At 36.9% G+C, this 14,911-nt stretch overlaps 1 protein-coding gene and 1 pseudogene across 16 annotated transcripts in view; both read left to right on the top strand.

Moving 5' to 3' along the window:
* The window catches only part of DMD (dystrophin), a 2,092,562-nt gene that overhangs the window by 694,082 nt on the left and 1,383,569 nt on the right, over positions 1-14,911 (top strand). The gene's annotated exons all lie outside the window — the stretch shown is intronic.
* LOC128311498 (RNA polymerase II elongation factor ELL2-like) lies at positions 9,038-14,910 on the top strand (annotated as a pseudogene).

Raw genomic sequence — 14,911 nt, 5'->3', positions numbered from 1 at the left:
TTACCGGGTGCTGAATTTTATCAAACGCTTTTTTCAGGATCACTTGAGATGATCATTTGTTTTTCTTGTTTATTCCCTTAATATGTAAAATCACAGTGCTTCATTTTCTAGTGCTAAAATAGCTTTGCATTCCTGATGTAAACCAAACATAGATGATATGTATAATCTTTTGTCTTTGTTGTTAGATTTCTTTGCTAATACTTGCTAACATTTGATTTGGAATTTTCCCATTGGGTGCCTGTAAGATACTGGCCTATTGTTTGCCTTGTAATAGGTTGCTAGGTTTAAGCGCCTGATTGTGCAGGCGTAGAAACTTGCCACTTGTACCTGAACTTTTCTTTTTTGGGGAAGTTTTAAATGAAAGATTAAATATATTTAATAGACATAAGATTGTCTATTTTTGATTTCCACTTTTGGGTTTCACTTCCATTTTCCAGATTTTCCTTTTTTTTGGTCAGTTTGAGTAGTTTGTTTCTTTCTAGGTGTTTGTGTTTTGCCTCTAAAGTTACAAGTATGTTCATATAAAGTTCTGTTTAGTCTACATGGTATTTAATAATGTTATTATTGGTTATCAATATTTGAAGTTTAGGAAATGTGATACAAAACTATGAATGTCGAGCCTTTGTGGAAAAAGCAAGTGACCTGGTGATACTTTGCGTGTTTTCCTGACTATTAACCTCAGTAGGAATCAAATAGCTCTGGCACCTTTAGCAGGAGCTCTCCATTTAGCTACAGTCCCCATTATTGCCCATTCTCTTACAACTAGATTATTTTGTACATTTGATTATATGTATACATTAGAATTTGTGATTTCTTTAAAAAAATTTTTTAAACATTTATTCACTTTTGGGAGAGAGACAGCATGAGCAGGGGAGGGGCAGAGAGAGAGGGAGACACAGAATCTGAAGCAGGCTTCAGTCTCTGAGCCCTTAGCACATAGCCTGATGTGGGACTCGAACCCACGAACCCTGATATCTTGACCTGAGCCGAAGCCAGATTTTTAACCAACTGAGCCGTGCAGGTGCCCCAAACTTGTGATTTCTTATAGATGGTGTATTTCAATGCCTAGAGTTAGAATGAAGCATAGAAGGCTATCTGTTTTTCCCTCACTTGATTACAAATAAGACACATGATAGATTATGCTCTTGGTTTAAAATTTTAAAGGGAAAGATTTTCAAGTCTTGTATAAAATATAAACCTTATGCTCTTGGTTTAAAATTTTAAAGAAAAAGATTTTCAACTCTTGTATAAAATATAAACCTTAATAAGCCATAGATAAAATATGAAAAACTAGTAGTTTTAGTGACATGCTGAAATGTTTTGCTGTATTCTGTATTAAAATTATATTATGCTGTAAACTTATCACATCTGGAAGCAAAAGCTGATTTTCCATCAACAACACTCTAAATGTTTCCCGATCACAAGCATATCTATAATTTATCACAGTTGTCAGAGCATTCTCACCTTTGTTGACCTATCTGACCCTAGCTGTGACCTGGCTAGGAAGGTACCAGGGCAGTTGCTATTATCTCCATTTCACTAGTGGGAAATCTAAACCATAACAAGATTGTTTGCTGAGAGGTGATACCTATTTGGGTAACAGTAGAATTGGGACAAGACTTTAGGCAATCTGTACTTCATGCCTAGTGATCTGTCCCCAATTCACAGATTATGCTCTAATACTGATGCCCATTGTAAGTATGAAAGATCTAGAATTTGAGGTGGAGAAGATAGGACTTCACATGTGATTCTATCTTTCTCTGCCTCTTCAAATTTACTATAGGTAGCTCTGTTGTTGCTATAAATGACTGGAAGGTAGGTCTTTAATGAAGAAGAAGGCAAAAAAGTTTCTAAGACTTTTTAAGCCTAAAATGTCCCCATATTGATAACTCTAGTGGTGGTACTAAGCTTTGAGACATTTCTATACGATGTGAAATTCACATAATAACCCCTTAAGACACTAAGCACAAAGGTAAGGAGCGCCCCACTTCAAGAAGTTCAGAGCCTGTGAGGTCCAAAACAATAAGCAACAGTAAAATCTTAAACTACCAAAGAATGCGCAGGAGTGTGATGAATACTGGAAAGGATGCTGGAATGCTCCTTAGGACTCCCGCTCCTTATTTTCTGGTATCCCAGCTGAATAGACCGGTGGGAGCGAGAGAGCAGAGTTTATTAAGCTGCCACAGAACATTAAATAATAGCCTGCAAATAATAACAGCATCAACAACAGGGCCTTTCCATATTTATTCATTAGTACTTTATAAAGTCATAAAAATAAATAATATATGGAACTGACTGTAATGGCACAGGGGAACATGCTTCTTCAAGTTAAAAATCTCACTATGTTTTTAGCATAATCACCAAGACAAAATTTCATTAACGAGTCAGACAGTCATATTTACCTTTGAAAAATAAGTCCTTGCAAAAGAGCACATGTTCTTGATCGGGGAGTGTGAGTATTTTCTGATTTTCTAAAAATATCTTAAGCAAATAGGGAGTTAAAATGTCACAAATGTTTTCAGATGAAATTATAATGTTAGGCTTCAAATCCTTGTTAAGTGGGTTAGATAAAATGTATACTTAAGTCTAGTAAAACTTCTGTTAAAACTAAATATGAAAAGACTCAAAAAGGATTCTGCATGTGTACATCTCACTAGGTTATGTAGCACACATTACAAGGCATATTGAATGTTGCATGTTCCACTGAGTAAACGACATCGTGAAAGAACACGGGCTTGTAGCCAGATGGATCTGAGGTCTGATCCCAGAAACTCAATCCTGTGGCTTCTGTGGCCTTAGGCAAGTTACTTAACTCATCTCAGTATCTGGTTCCCCTCCCCCACTTTTTTTTAAATTCTCAAGTTAGTCAACATACATTGTAGCCTTGGTTTCAGGAGTAAAACTCATTGATTCATCTCTTACATTTGACACCCAGTGCTCATCCCTAAGAGTGCCCTCCTTAATGCCCATCACCCACTAAACCCATCACCTCAACCACCTGCCCTCCAGCAACCCTCAGCTGGTTCTCTGCATTTAAGAATCATGTATGGTTTGCCTCTCTCTCTGTTGTTACCTTTTTTTCCCTTCCTTTCCCCAAGGATCATCTGTTAAGTTTCTCAAATTCCACGTATGAGTGAAGTCATATGATATCTATGTCTATCTCTGACTGACTTATTTCACTTAGCATAATACCCTCCAGTACTAATCACCTTGTCACAAGTGACCAGAACTCATCTCAGTGTCCAGTTCTCACCTTTAAACTGCACACTGAGAAATGGCAGTCACAAGTTCCTTTTCAGTCAACAATCCTACAGGACCATTTAAATATAAGTAGGAATGATATTCTCAGAGAAACTTATCGTAAGTGTTTCCCAATATATCAGGACACGTTTTTCCACCTTGGGCCATATGTTAGACAGTGAGGATATAAGGCATGCCATTTTATAATATACTGCTTTGGTTCACAGTTTGGAAAAACATGTAACATTGAGAAGAGAATCCTAGAATTGGCAAAACACTAGTCGGTAATACTCTGCCCCATTTCTAGCCTCATAATGGGCGTTATTTTATTTCTTTCATTAAGGTATTGGATGTTATTTCCATTTCATCATCATTAAGGTGAAGTTGCTTATCCTTTTTAACTCTATAGTTGTTTATAAGCTAGGAAAGAAAAATCAAGTCATGTTATTTATCAGAAGGCACATTATGCATAAAATTTGTTCAGCGGGACAGTATATTCCAGGGTCTTAAACTAAATGAGATGGGCTGCTTGCTGTCTCCCTTTCTTATAAATCCTAGTTGCTGCTATGTTGTGTGGTTGATGGCACATGATTGTTTCTTTCTTAGTGGGCATACTCATGTGAACAGTTTGTCCTGTAATGCCAATCTTGATGGGCACAGTTTAGCTCTCCCATTCTATCACTGGCCTCAATAAATTCAAAGGTCAAGGCACTTAATTTTTACCTTCCAGGCTTATCAGATTTTCCTCAGTTGCCTTTATCCAAATGTTTCTCTGATGGTCACTTTGCACTTCTGCTTCTAAAAAGCAACTCACCCAAACAAAGGAACCCAAATGAGAAGTGTCCTTGGTAGGTCTAAAAATATGGGTTGTAAACTGAATGGGAGGGAGAAAGTTTCCCAATTGTAGATCTAAGCATAGATGATAATGGAGTTGTGATTTAGCCCACAAAAGTGTGTTAGAGCAAGTGAACTGACCTTTGGCTTCTCTCACTGCCAAGACAAAATGAGAACGTAAATAAAAATTAATTTCTTCGTATCACTTTATGAGATGTTATAATTCATTTTCACTTGTGTGCATAATGTTTACCTAGCTTCACAAAAAGATGCATTATTTCTAACAGCTTGAAAGATTCATTTTTTTTTAAATGGAAACTCAGACCTTTTCTTTTTTCTCTAGAGAAGAGGCTTCTAATCCTAATGGAATGATTCTTTAAAAAAATTATTTAGCTTTCTGTCAGCCTCATTCGATCCAATCTTTGAGACTTGTGTAACAATTTGGTTACGTCCCTTTAGGCACTGATAAGAAGCAGCATCTTTGACTGATTATAGAGCTGACTGATAATCTTTGAATTGCTTAGCTCTAGTCTTTGTAACTCAAATCAGGGCCAATATTTCTAAGTAATAACCAGATAAATTCATAAAGTGAAGCACAGTGTACATCCATTTATATTTGCGCATATGGCATTACAAAAATCTACCTGTGGGCAAACATGTCCAGCCTACGAGCAAGCAATTTCTAATTCACTTATCTAATTTTACTGAGGTGAGTAAAAAGCTTCATGCCCACATTACAACAGAAGTGACTTAGAGTCAGTTCATTGATGGTTTTCTGAGAGTAAGATAGGTTTAAGCAGTGGAATGTGTTAATAAAGGTTGTGTATACTCTCTTGTGTTGGAAATCTTTAAAGAAGACTATACTTGAAATCTAGACAACTACTTAAAAAGATTTAATAACTACCTTTCTAGAGTGAGTAGAGTAACATAGATGACCCTTGCTAGTTCTTAGAAGATTTTATATAAACACGATGATCAAACAAAATGTAAATAACTATGAACACTCATATAACTCAATTCCAATTAAAACTGCTTTCCAGTACATAATCTCGTTTAATATTTGTGGCAATTCTTTAAGGGGTTGATATCATAATTTTTTGAGACAGATGAAATGATTTAGCCATGAATTTTCTGAAAGTCACTTGATTTTTGGGGGGAGTAGGGGGTAATAATACCAAACTCTTAACGAATTGCCAGAATTATTACCTGAAAATGAAGTGTTAATTTTTTTTTTTAATTTGAGAAGTAATACAAGCAGTTGACTGACATAACACTTAGGTCTACGTATCTAGACATGTATCTAGACCATAGATAGGTGTCTAGATATTTGTGTCTTTCCTCATATAAAACACAAAACTCTAAAGTGATAGCATTTATGTATTTGGGAAGTTGAATCACAATAAATTATTAAAAATCTCCTCTATTTAAATGAGTTTAAATGATTTTATTCTAGTAATTGAAATGTGTTTTCTAAAATTTTGCCACTGTAATGCACGGCCACTCTGGAAAACAGTATGGAGGTTCCTCAAAAAATTAAAAATAGATCTATCCTATGACCCAACAATAGCACTGCTAGGAATTTACCCAAGGGATACAGGAGTCCTGATGCATAGGGGCACTTGTACCCCAATGTTTATAGCAGCACTTTCAACAATAGCCAAATTATGGAAAGAGCCTAAATGTCCATCAACTGATGAATGGGTAAAGAAGTTGTGGTTTATATATACAATGGAACACTACTTGGCAATGAGAAAGAATGAAATCTGGCCTTTTGTAGCAACGTGGATGGAAGTGTAGAGTGTTAGGCTAAGTGAAATAAGTCATACAGGGAAAGACAGATACCATATGTTTTCACTCTTATGTGGATCCTGAGAAACTTAACAGAAGACCATGAGGGAGGGGAAGGAGAAAAAAGTTACTGAGAAGGAAGGAGGCAAGCCATAAGAGACTCTTAAAAACTGAGACTAAACTGAGGGTTGATGGGGGGTGGGAGGGAGGGGAAAGTGGGTGATGGGCATTGAGGAGGGCACCTGTTGGGATGAGCACTGGGTATTGTATGGAAACCAATTAGAGAATAAATTTCATATTAAAAAAATAAAAATAAAAATCCCCCACTGTAATAAATACATCTTTACTTTCTACAACTTCACTTTTATGAGATATTTTGTAATGCCATGGAATCAGTCTCTCTTAAATATGTCTTTTGTATTAGCTTGTGTGGTCTGCTCTAACAAAATACCAAAGTCTGAGTGGCCTAGACCACAGAAATTTATTTTGTCACAGTTCTGGAGGCTTGAAGTCCAAGATCAAGGTATTGGCAGGTTTGGTTCCATCTGGGGCCTTTCTCCTTGGCTTGTGGATGTCCATCTTCTCACTGTGTCTTCACATGGTCTCCTGTGTGCTCACGTGTCTCTTGTGTCTTTCCGTGTGTCCAGATTTCCTCTCTTTATAAGGACACCTGTTGGATTGAATTAGATACCACCATAACAGCCCCATTTCAAATGAAAATCCCTATGTAAAGGTCCTATCTATAAAGGCCTTGTCTGCTAATACAGTCACATTCTGTAGTAGAGGGGGATAGAACTTCAACGTATGAATTTTAAGGAAACGGTTCAAATATCCATCGATTGATAAATGGATAAAGAAGATGTGGCATATATACACAATGGAATATTACTCAGCCATCAAAAAGAATGAAATGTTGCCATTTACAATGACAGGGATGGAACTAGACAGTATTTTGTTAAGTGATATAGGTCAGTTAGACAAAGACAAATACCATATGGCTTCACTCATGAGGAGAATTTAAGAAACAAGACAGTCATAGGGGAAAAGAAGAGAGGCAACCTAAGAAACGAACTTATAGAGAACAAACTGATCGTTACCAGAGGGGGAATGGGTGAAATAGGTGAGGGGGATTAAGGAGGGCACTTGTGATGAGCACCGGGTGCTGTATGTAAGTGTTAAATCAGTAAGTTCTACACCTGAAACTAATATTTCACTGTATGTTAACTAACTGGAATTTAAATAAAAACTTAAAAAAAGTTATAAATGTTTCAAAATATAAGTGTAGATGTATATCGGAATAGTTCTGTGCTGAACTCATTGAGACTATAATTCATGTTATGCATCCTTCATCTAACATCTTCTTTCATTAAGATATAAGTCTTTGTAGACCTATGTGCTATGTGTAGAATCATAGGGAAATAGCTATGCATTTTAAAGTTTATTTATTGGTTTTGAGAAAGTGAGTGAGCACACATACGACTTGGGAAGGGTGAAAGAAAGAGAAGAGAGGGAGAGGGAAATGGAGAGGGAGAGAGAATCCCAGGCAGGATTCATGCTGTCAGTGGAAAGCCCAACACAAGGCTTGAATTCACAAACCATGACATCATGACCTGAGCCAAAATCAAGAGTTGGACACTTAACTGACTGAGCCAATCAGTCGTCCCGGAATAGCTGTATTCTTAACTCACTGAAACTATAATGCATTTTTTCGTTAACCTCTTCTCTCTTTAAGATATAAATGTATCTAAATAAAGTATAGATGCAAAAATAAAAATGAGACACAGTTGAGCCCATAACTTCTTTATTCTGTTCATTTTTGACATACACCATGTGTTCGATAAATATTTGTTGTTTAAATGGATTCTTGATGGATGAATGAATGAATTAGAGGCTATCATTAGCTGTGAGTTAAATTAAATATCGGATTGGCTGAATTATAAGCATTCAGTAAATTACCAAAATTAACTGTTATAATGATTGGATTACCAAAGGCACTTCTTAAAATAGTTGTCTTAAATAAGTTTACTGTGTATCTAAAAGAATATTTATTATTAGTTTTTGTGACTCATTCATATAGTGAAAAAAAGCTATAGTGTAAAGTATACCACATTAGAATACTTTGGAATTTCCATAAAGTTAACAACCTTAAGGAATCTAGTATATGGAGGTCTTTATTTGGATGTGTTTTATTTTTAAGTTTATTTACTTATTTTGAGAGAGAGAGAGAGAGAGAAAGCACAAGTTGTGTGGCACAGAGAGAAAGGGGGAGAGAGAGAATCCCAAAGAGAATCCCAATCCCATTCTCAACATGGGGCTCAAACTCATGAACCGTGTGATGATGGCCTGAGCCAAAATCGGACACTCAACTGACTGAGTTGCCCAGGCACCCCTATTCAGATTTGTTTTATAGGAAGTCCACTAAAATTAATAAATTGTAATCATCAATCTATGAGGTTACAAACCTAAGATGCTACTTCAGTGGACACTACCTTTATGTGTCCTGTAGCACTGGAGAGACGATGCTGTACCTATTTAGAAGTCTCAGTATGTTTTCTTTCATTTATGAAGAAGGTACTTCAGTTTGAGTGTGTCTTTCCTCACCTTCACTCCCATCTCCAGGGGGTTTGAATGGGTGTAGTCAGCATTCCACAATTTGGCCTTTTATATCTTTTTCCTCAAATCAGGTGGATAGTGTAGTTTATGGCTTTAAGGGGTAAGATTTTCTCTGGAGCTAATGTTTTTAACAGATATATTACATACCATTTTACCTGATGTGTCCTGACATCGGCACTAGGAACTTAAAGAACTTCTAATATGTTTCAGAAAAAAAAAAAAAAAACAAAACAAACTTGGTTGTAATAACTAAATGGCTAATATTGTTGAATTCATTGATTTATGTCAGCATGTATCCTTTGGGTATCTTGCGTTATTATTTCAGTGCTGTTTCTTCTGCCATAAACTAACATAATTCAAAAGGAGTAGAGAGTGAAACTATAAAAAATAGGAAAATCAGCTACATTATGTTGAAAGCAATAACATTTTTATTGACATTACTGAAAAACACCTAAAACTCACTTGTGACCATGCTGAATATGAGTACATGATCATTTTCATACTGGTAGTAAAATGTTATTGCCTACTCCTTACTCATGCACAGGACTCCCTTTTTGGAAAGATGGTAGGGTCGGTGGTTTTGAAAAAATTAGGTGGGTCTTCAAGCCTCCTAGGAATAGGTGGATTTTTTTTTCCACGATGCTCATTGCATATGTATTATTTGAATCATATATCATTATCTTCTAGATACGTGAATCTAAACACGTAGCATCAAATATGCCAGAAATTATGGCGAAACTTATCTCAGATACCAAATACATTTGTAAAAAATATGAGTTACACACACTTTTTTCTAGCCCTAATTCTTTACAAAATAAAATATATCTCTATTTTGAGCTACTTCTCATTGTAAAGATCTGGTAGCTGTGGGAAAATAATTCTCTTATTTACACAGAAGTAAAAAAAAAAAAGTTGAAGTTTTAGACTCTGAAGTGCATCATAATGGAATTAAAATAAATGATGCCTAATTTTTTGTCTTAAAATATTCCCTTTGCACAGCTGTTATCTGAACATACATTTTCTCATCTAAACACTGTTGGTAGTTGGATATATGACAGTACATCAGCCGTGGGGTGGCCTTAGCTGTGGTGACGGCTGCAGTGGAGGGTAGGGTCCAGGGAAGGGGTGTGGTGGGCAGGGCTAGAGGCTGTCGTGTAAGACAACATCACCCTCCTACATGTGAAGCTCACTGAGATGGCGATCTGGGCGCTGGAGACCTGTCAGAGCCGCAAGAATCTACAGTAAACCCTTGGTTTGTGACACTAATTCTTTCTGGAAACATGCTTGTAATCCAAAGCACTTGTATATCTAAGTGAATTTCTCCACAAGAAATAATGGAAACTCAGATGATTCGCTCCACCACCCAAAAATACTCATATAAAAATGATTACAATACTGTAATATAATGTGAAATAATAGGGAAAATACAAAATACAAAGAAAAATAAATTAACCTGCACTTACCTTTGAAAGCCTTCGTGGCTGATGTGAGGAAGACAAGGAGAGGAAGGTTACTGTGTAGGACAACTTTCACTATCACTAATGGAATCACTTGTATCTATTAGGTCAACAGAATCTTTTTCTTTTCATGAAACTTTAACAAGGAAACTATCCAATGACCTAGAATGAAGCAAAACATTACTAAGCTTACTCTTGTCTGGAAAAGCAAAGGACTGTCCAGAGGATCTTTGAAGTGGCAAAAACTACTACACTAGTGCCATTTCTGGGCACTTTCCAACATTGTGAAAAATCACTGAATTGTGCCAAACACTGTGGCCTAAGACCAAGCATCCAAGCATGGGAGACGATCACCTAGAATCCTGCAGTGGGTGGATGAGAGAGAGGGAGATAGATAGAGAGAAGAGCCACTGACTCCCTTGTGCTCATGTGACATTCAGCATCATGTACACTTGTATTGCAAGACATAAGTCATTTATCAAGTTAAAATTTCTTAGAAATGTTTGCCTGTCTTGCAGAACATTCAAAGAACAAGGTACTCACAATCCAAGGTTTTATAGTAATTCCTTTTGACCTTCAGCTTAGTTCCAGGTATTCCAAGGGCTTGTCAACATTCCTAAAAATGATCCCCCTAATGAAGTGTATGGCTTTATTTTCTATTTGTCAAATGTGGATAAAGACAACGCTCAGGGCAGCCTTGACTGTATCCAGCAAACCTTCTCTAGCTCTGGAGTCTCCCAGCTCAGTTGCCCGGGTCTTATGTCAGATAAAATTACAGTATATGCAACCAATGACTCCTATCAGATGATATGAGAAAGAATGCCTGAGGCAGAGGGGGAGTCCCACAGTCAAAGCACAGAAGTTATCAAACCTGGTGGACCGTATGTAGGGAAAAGAGTGTAAATTCAGAAAGCACCTCAAGCTATTTCAGATACCGTACCTGAGAGGAAATGGTCAACCCCCAGGAACCTTGCCGATATGATTCCAAAGACACAGGGCAGCAGCAGTGTTTCTCACTGGCCACATAGGGACGGTGTGATTTGCTTGCTGGCACTGAAGGCCCACAAGATACCTGAGCAGAAAGATGGCGTCAATCACCAAGATGGGAACTCCCTCGGAGCAATTCTGCAACAGGTAGCCAATCTGAATCCTAAGGGCCTCTCGTTTACCGTAAAGGATTATGTTTTTAAAGAGATTCAAAGAGACTGACCTGGATACAGTGAAATAAACAGTCATTAGAGTCAGTGCTCTGGAGAAAGCTGAATCTATCACAGAACGCTGCCAGCACCAGCCATTCAGAATCTCCTGCATGTTCTAGTAGCAATGCTGCATCTTCTCAGATATGGCTTTTGGATTCAGATTTCATTGATCCTTTAATGAATAAAAAATCTCAAAGACCTCACCTGACAAAAAGAATGCCTCCAACGTTAAATTGCCCTTTGAATCCCACCCGTGAAAAATCTGCTGCAGGCCCCCTGCCGCCGCCCCCTGCAGCTGCTGCCATCCCTACCCCTCACTACTGCCTTCAACCTACCTGCCCGTCTCCAATCCTCCTCAAACTAAATTCTCACTCTAATTCCCCTAGAACTCAAGAAGGCCAGGGGACTCAAGACCTACCTTTTAACAGTTTTAGTCAAAACAGTAGTATATATGAGGACAGGCAAGACAAATACTCTTCTAGAACTTCTCTGGAAACATTATCCCCTGGTTCAGTTCTACTAAAGTGCCCAAAGCCTATGGAAGGAAACCATTCAGTCTCACACAAAGTCCAAAAAAGTCTAAAAACCAGAAGGAAAAAGGCCCAATTAAAAAACACAACATTGCAACAACTGAAAAAACGAAGAGGACCTTAAAGGAGAAGAAGGAATTGCCAAGCTGAACAACTTCAGTCCAGTTTCCAATGAAGGAGTTAAAGAAGGTTGTACTGACTCTATGGAGCCTTCTTCAACAATCGCACTCCTAGATTATTTGATAAAGTATATTGCTCTTGTCTCCTCTGAGCAATGCCAGAATTACCCAAGGATGACTTCAATACTGAGTTTGATGAGTACAGACAGGGCCTTGTGTGCCAGGATGGAGACTGTAGGTAGAAGATTTATGAAACTGGATGCCCAACAAAATCAGCTTTATCCGGGCTCAAAAGACAATCAGAATGTTCATGAAGAAGTCTTATAAGAATATTAGAAGATTAAGCAGTCTAGTCCCAGTTATCATGAAGAAAAATATATATGCAATCAACTTCATAACCAGCTGGATCACCTCAAAAAAAAAAAAAAAAACTCCAATAGGTGAATTTGACCCACAGCAAGCAGAGTCATGGTGCTAGACATGTATTTGATGGGTCCAGTTCTGGGTTCTCTATTCCATTGGTCTATGTGTCTGTTTTTGTGCCAGTACCATGCTGTCTTGATGATTACAGTTTTGTAGTAGAGGCTGAGGTCTGGGATTGTGATGCCTCCCACTTTGGTTTTCTTTTTCAACATTACTTTGGCTATTCGGGGGTCTTTTGTGGTTCTATACAAAACTTACGATTGTTTGTTCTAGCTTTGAGAAGAATGCTGCTGCAATTTTGATTGGTTGTATTTAAAATTCCAAATGAGCTGCTCTAAGATTCTAAAAATGAGACTTTGCTTGTTGAAAGTTTCACTCTTAGTAAACTTGAGTGATTTTCTCCCCATTGGACTTTGGTTCCCTGCATTTGTGACACAGTTTTTTCTGCCTCCTACCAATTTATGTGTGTCAATAGAAATATATTTTTTTTAATATTGTGGATCCAATGTCACTACTTCAAATGAGTTTTTATTCTCCTTAAAAACTTGTGTTTATCATTAGAAATGGTTTTTTTTTAGATATTGAGAATTCAATGTGTGTACTTCAAAGTTACGCATGTTTAAAAAAAAAAAAAACCCAGTAATGTGCAAGGTAAAAAGGTTTTAGATAAACATAAGCCTATTTCCTGCCGTTTCTTAATACCAAGTCTTTGCCTTAAATGGTAGAATATTTAGAAATTTGCACAGAATGCAAAGAAAATATTATTTCAGAGGGTTAAGGAATAGAAAGGTGTATGAGTATTTGTATGTGTATAGGTATGCACACACACATGTACATACAGACTGATTTGATCTAAAACAGTAAATCCACCCTACAAGTTAACCCCCCATTGCAGTGGTTGCCTTAAGGTGTTTGCTACTTGTGTACATGGTGTGGTTCATCATTAGCTACACTGCTTCCCACTTGGTTAGAGCAATGGGAAGCATACTGTGCCTCCTGGTGTCTGAAAGCGTGTGCTCAGGCTGCATGTGTGTAGAGGTGGTGTGCATGTGAGCGTGCATGGAGGAAAAAAAAAATGCTGCTTCTCTCTGTAGGTCAAACCCTCAGGTTAAGCAACTGATGAGTGTTATCATAGGGATTTCTTTTTCTGTCAAATTGCTACTTCTGTTGCGGGAGACAAAAGCGTTTCCGTTTCAACAGTTTGGCAGCTTTATTAATGTTGGGCAAAATCAATCTGTTAGAAAATGAAACAGATCTATAGTTTGGGGGCAAAGTCGTAAAGTTAAACTTGAAGGTAACCTGCTTATACACTGCTACAAAGTATTTTTGAAGAGAGATATGCAAAGAAACTATTATTGGCATGAAATGTATATTTAGAGTTTTTTTGTTTTGTTTTTTTTTGTTTGTTTTTTTCATCCTGGGAGCCAGGAGTATAAACAAGAGTGGATACATTTAACCATATCATACCATGAATTCATCAAACAGCACGCACTTTCATTGCATTGAGTTTACCTGTTGATGTTGATTTAAGCTATCATTTGTTTTATCATGTGGGAACATAAGTTATGTGGTCAAAAATACAAGGATTTTGACCTAATGTTGATTCAAGTTGTGTTGTCTTACCGTATTGACTTTTCACGGCGCTGCCTGTTGGAAAGGGAAGCACTGTTTGCAAATCTGTTTTGAAATGTTTGTCAAAATTTTGATAGTATCTTTAATAAAGATGTTTGTCTCCAGCATCCAGCAAATATATACATATGGACATACATATATTCATATATACATACCATTGGTAGTTGGTTTATGTGATATATTCAAATAGTGTGTGTATATAAATATTAGTAACATGCTAGGGATATGGCAGTTACTATGCAGCGAATATTAAAATTTTCTCTCTAGAATACTTTAGAGACAGAGTGATTTTAAATAGTTTGTAATAATAATCTAGGTAATTTTTAAAGTCCACATGTGGAAGTAAATTAAATTGAAATTTTCTTCTACAATCAAGACATTAAGCAATTTTAATTACACAGCATTACTTTCCAGAAGAGTCTTTAGGTATTCTATTTAGTAGTCAGACTTTTATCCTTTGGTATATGTTTTCAGACCTGAGAAAGATACCCATTTCACATATTATCAATACAAAATCCTCTTAAATTCTATATTTATGGCTTTGCTCTCTTACATTTACCATGGAGACATTTCAAATAGTGGTATGATAACTGCCTCAAACTTCTTGTAAGTATCTTTACTTTTCAATGTAATTTGAAAGAGTGAATGAAATAATCTAAAGACAAATGAAAGGCTTGATACGTATGTCATTATAAGCAAATCACGAAGGGTGTCCTTAAACTCCTAGTATACATAGGAGACTCATAATTAGATACTGTCACAAATCATTCATGCAATTTTATTTTGTTTTTATTTTTTAAATATTTATTTTAGAGAGGGAGAGATGGGAGCACTTATGAGTTGGGGGGTGGGCAATGAGAGAGATGGAGAGGATTCCAAACAGGCTCCATGTTGTCAGTGCAGAACCCAGTGATTAGGAGGCTGTATGCCAGAAGCCATGAGATCATGACCTGAGTTGAAATCAAGAGTTGGACGCTTAACAGACTAAGCCACCTCAATCATGCAATTTTAAATGAAATTCAGTTTACAGTTAATTAGTTAATTGTCTGCTGATGTGGTGATGGGTTGTCTGTTCC

This window comes from Acinonyx jubatus, chromosome X (assembly GCF_027475565.1).
Source record: "Acinonyx jubatus isolate Ajub_Pintada_27869175 chromosome X, VMU_Ajub_asm_v1.0, whole genome shotgun sequence".
Classification (NCBI taxonomy): Eukaryota; Metazoa; Chordata; class Mammalia; order Carnivora; family Felidae; genus Acinonyx; species Acinonyx jubatus.
The sequence above is the reverse complement of the archived record's forward strand: the minus strand, read 5'-3'. Positions and strand labels throughout refer to the sequence as shown.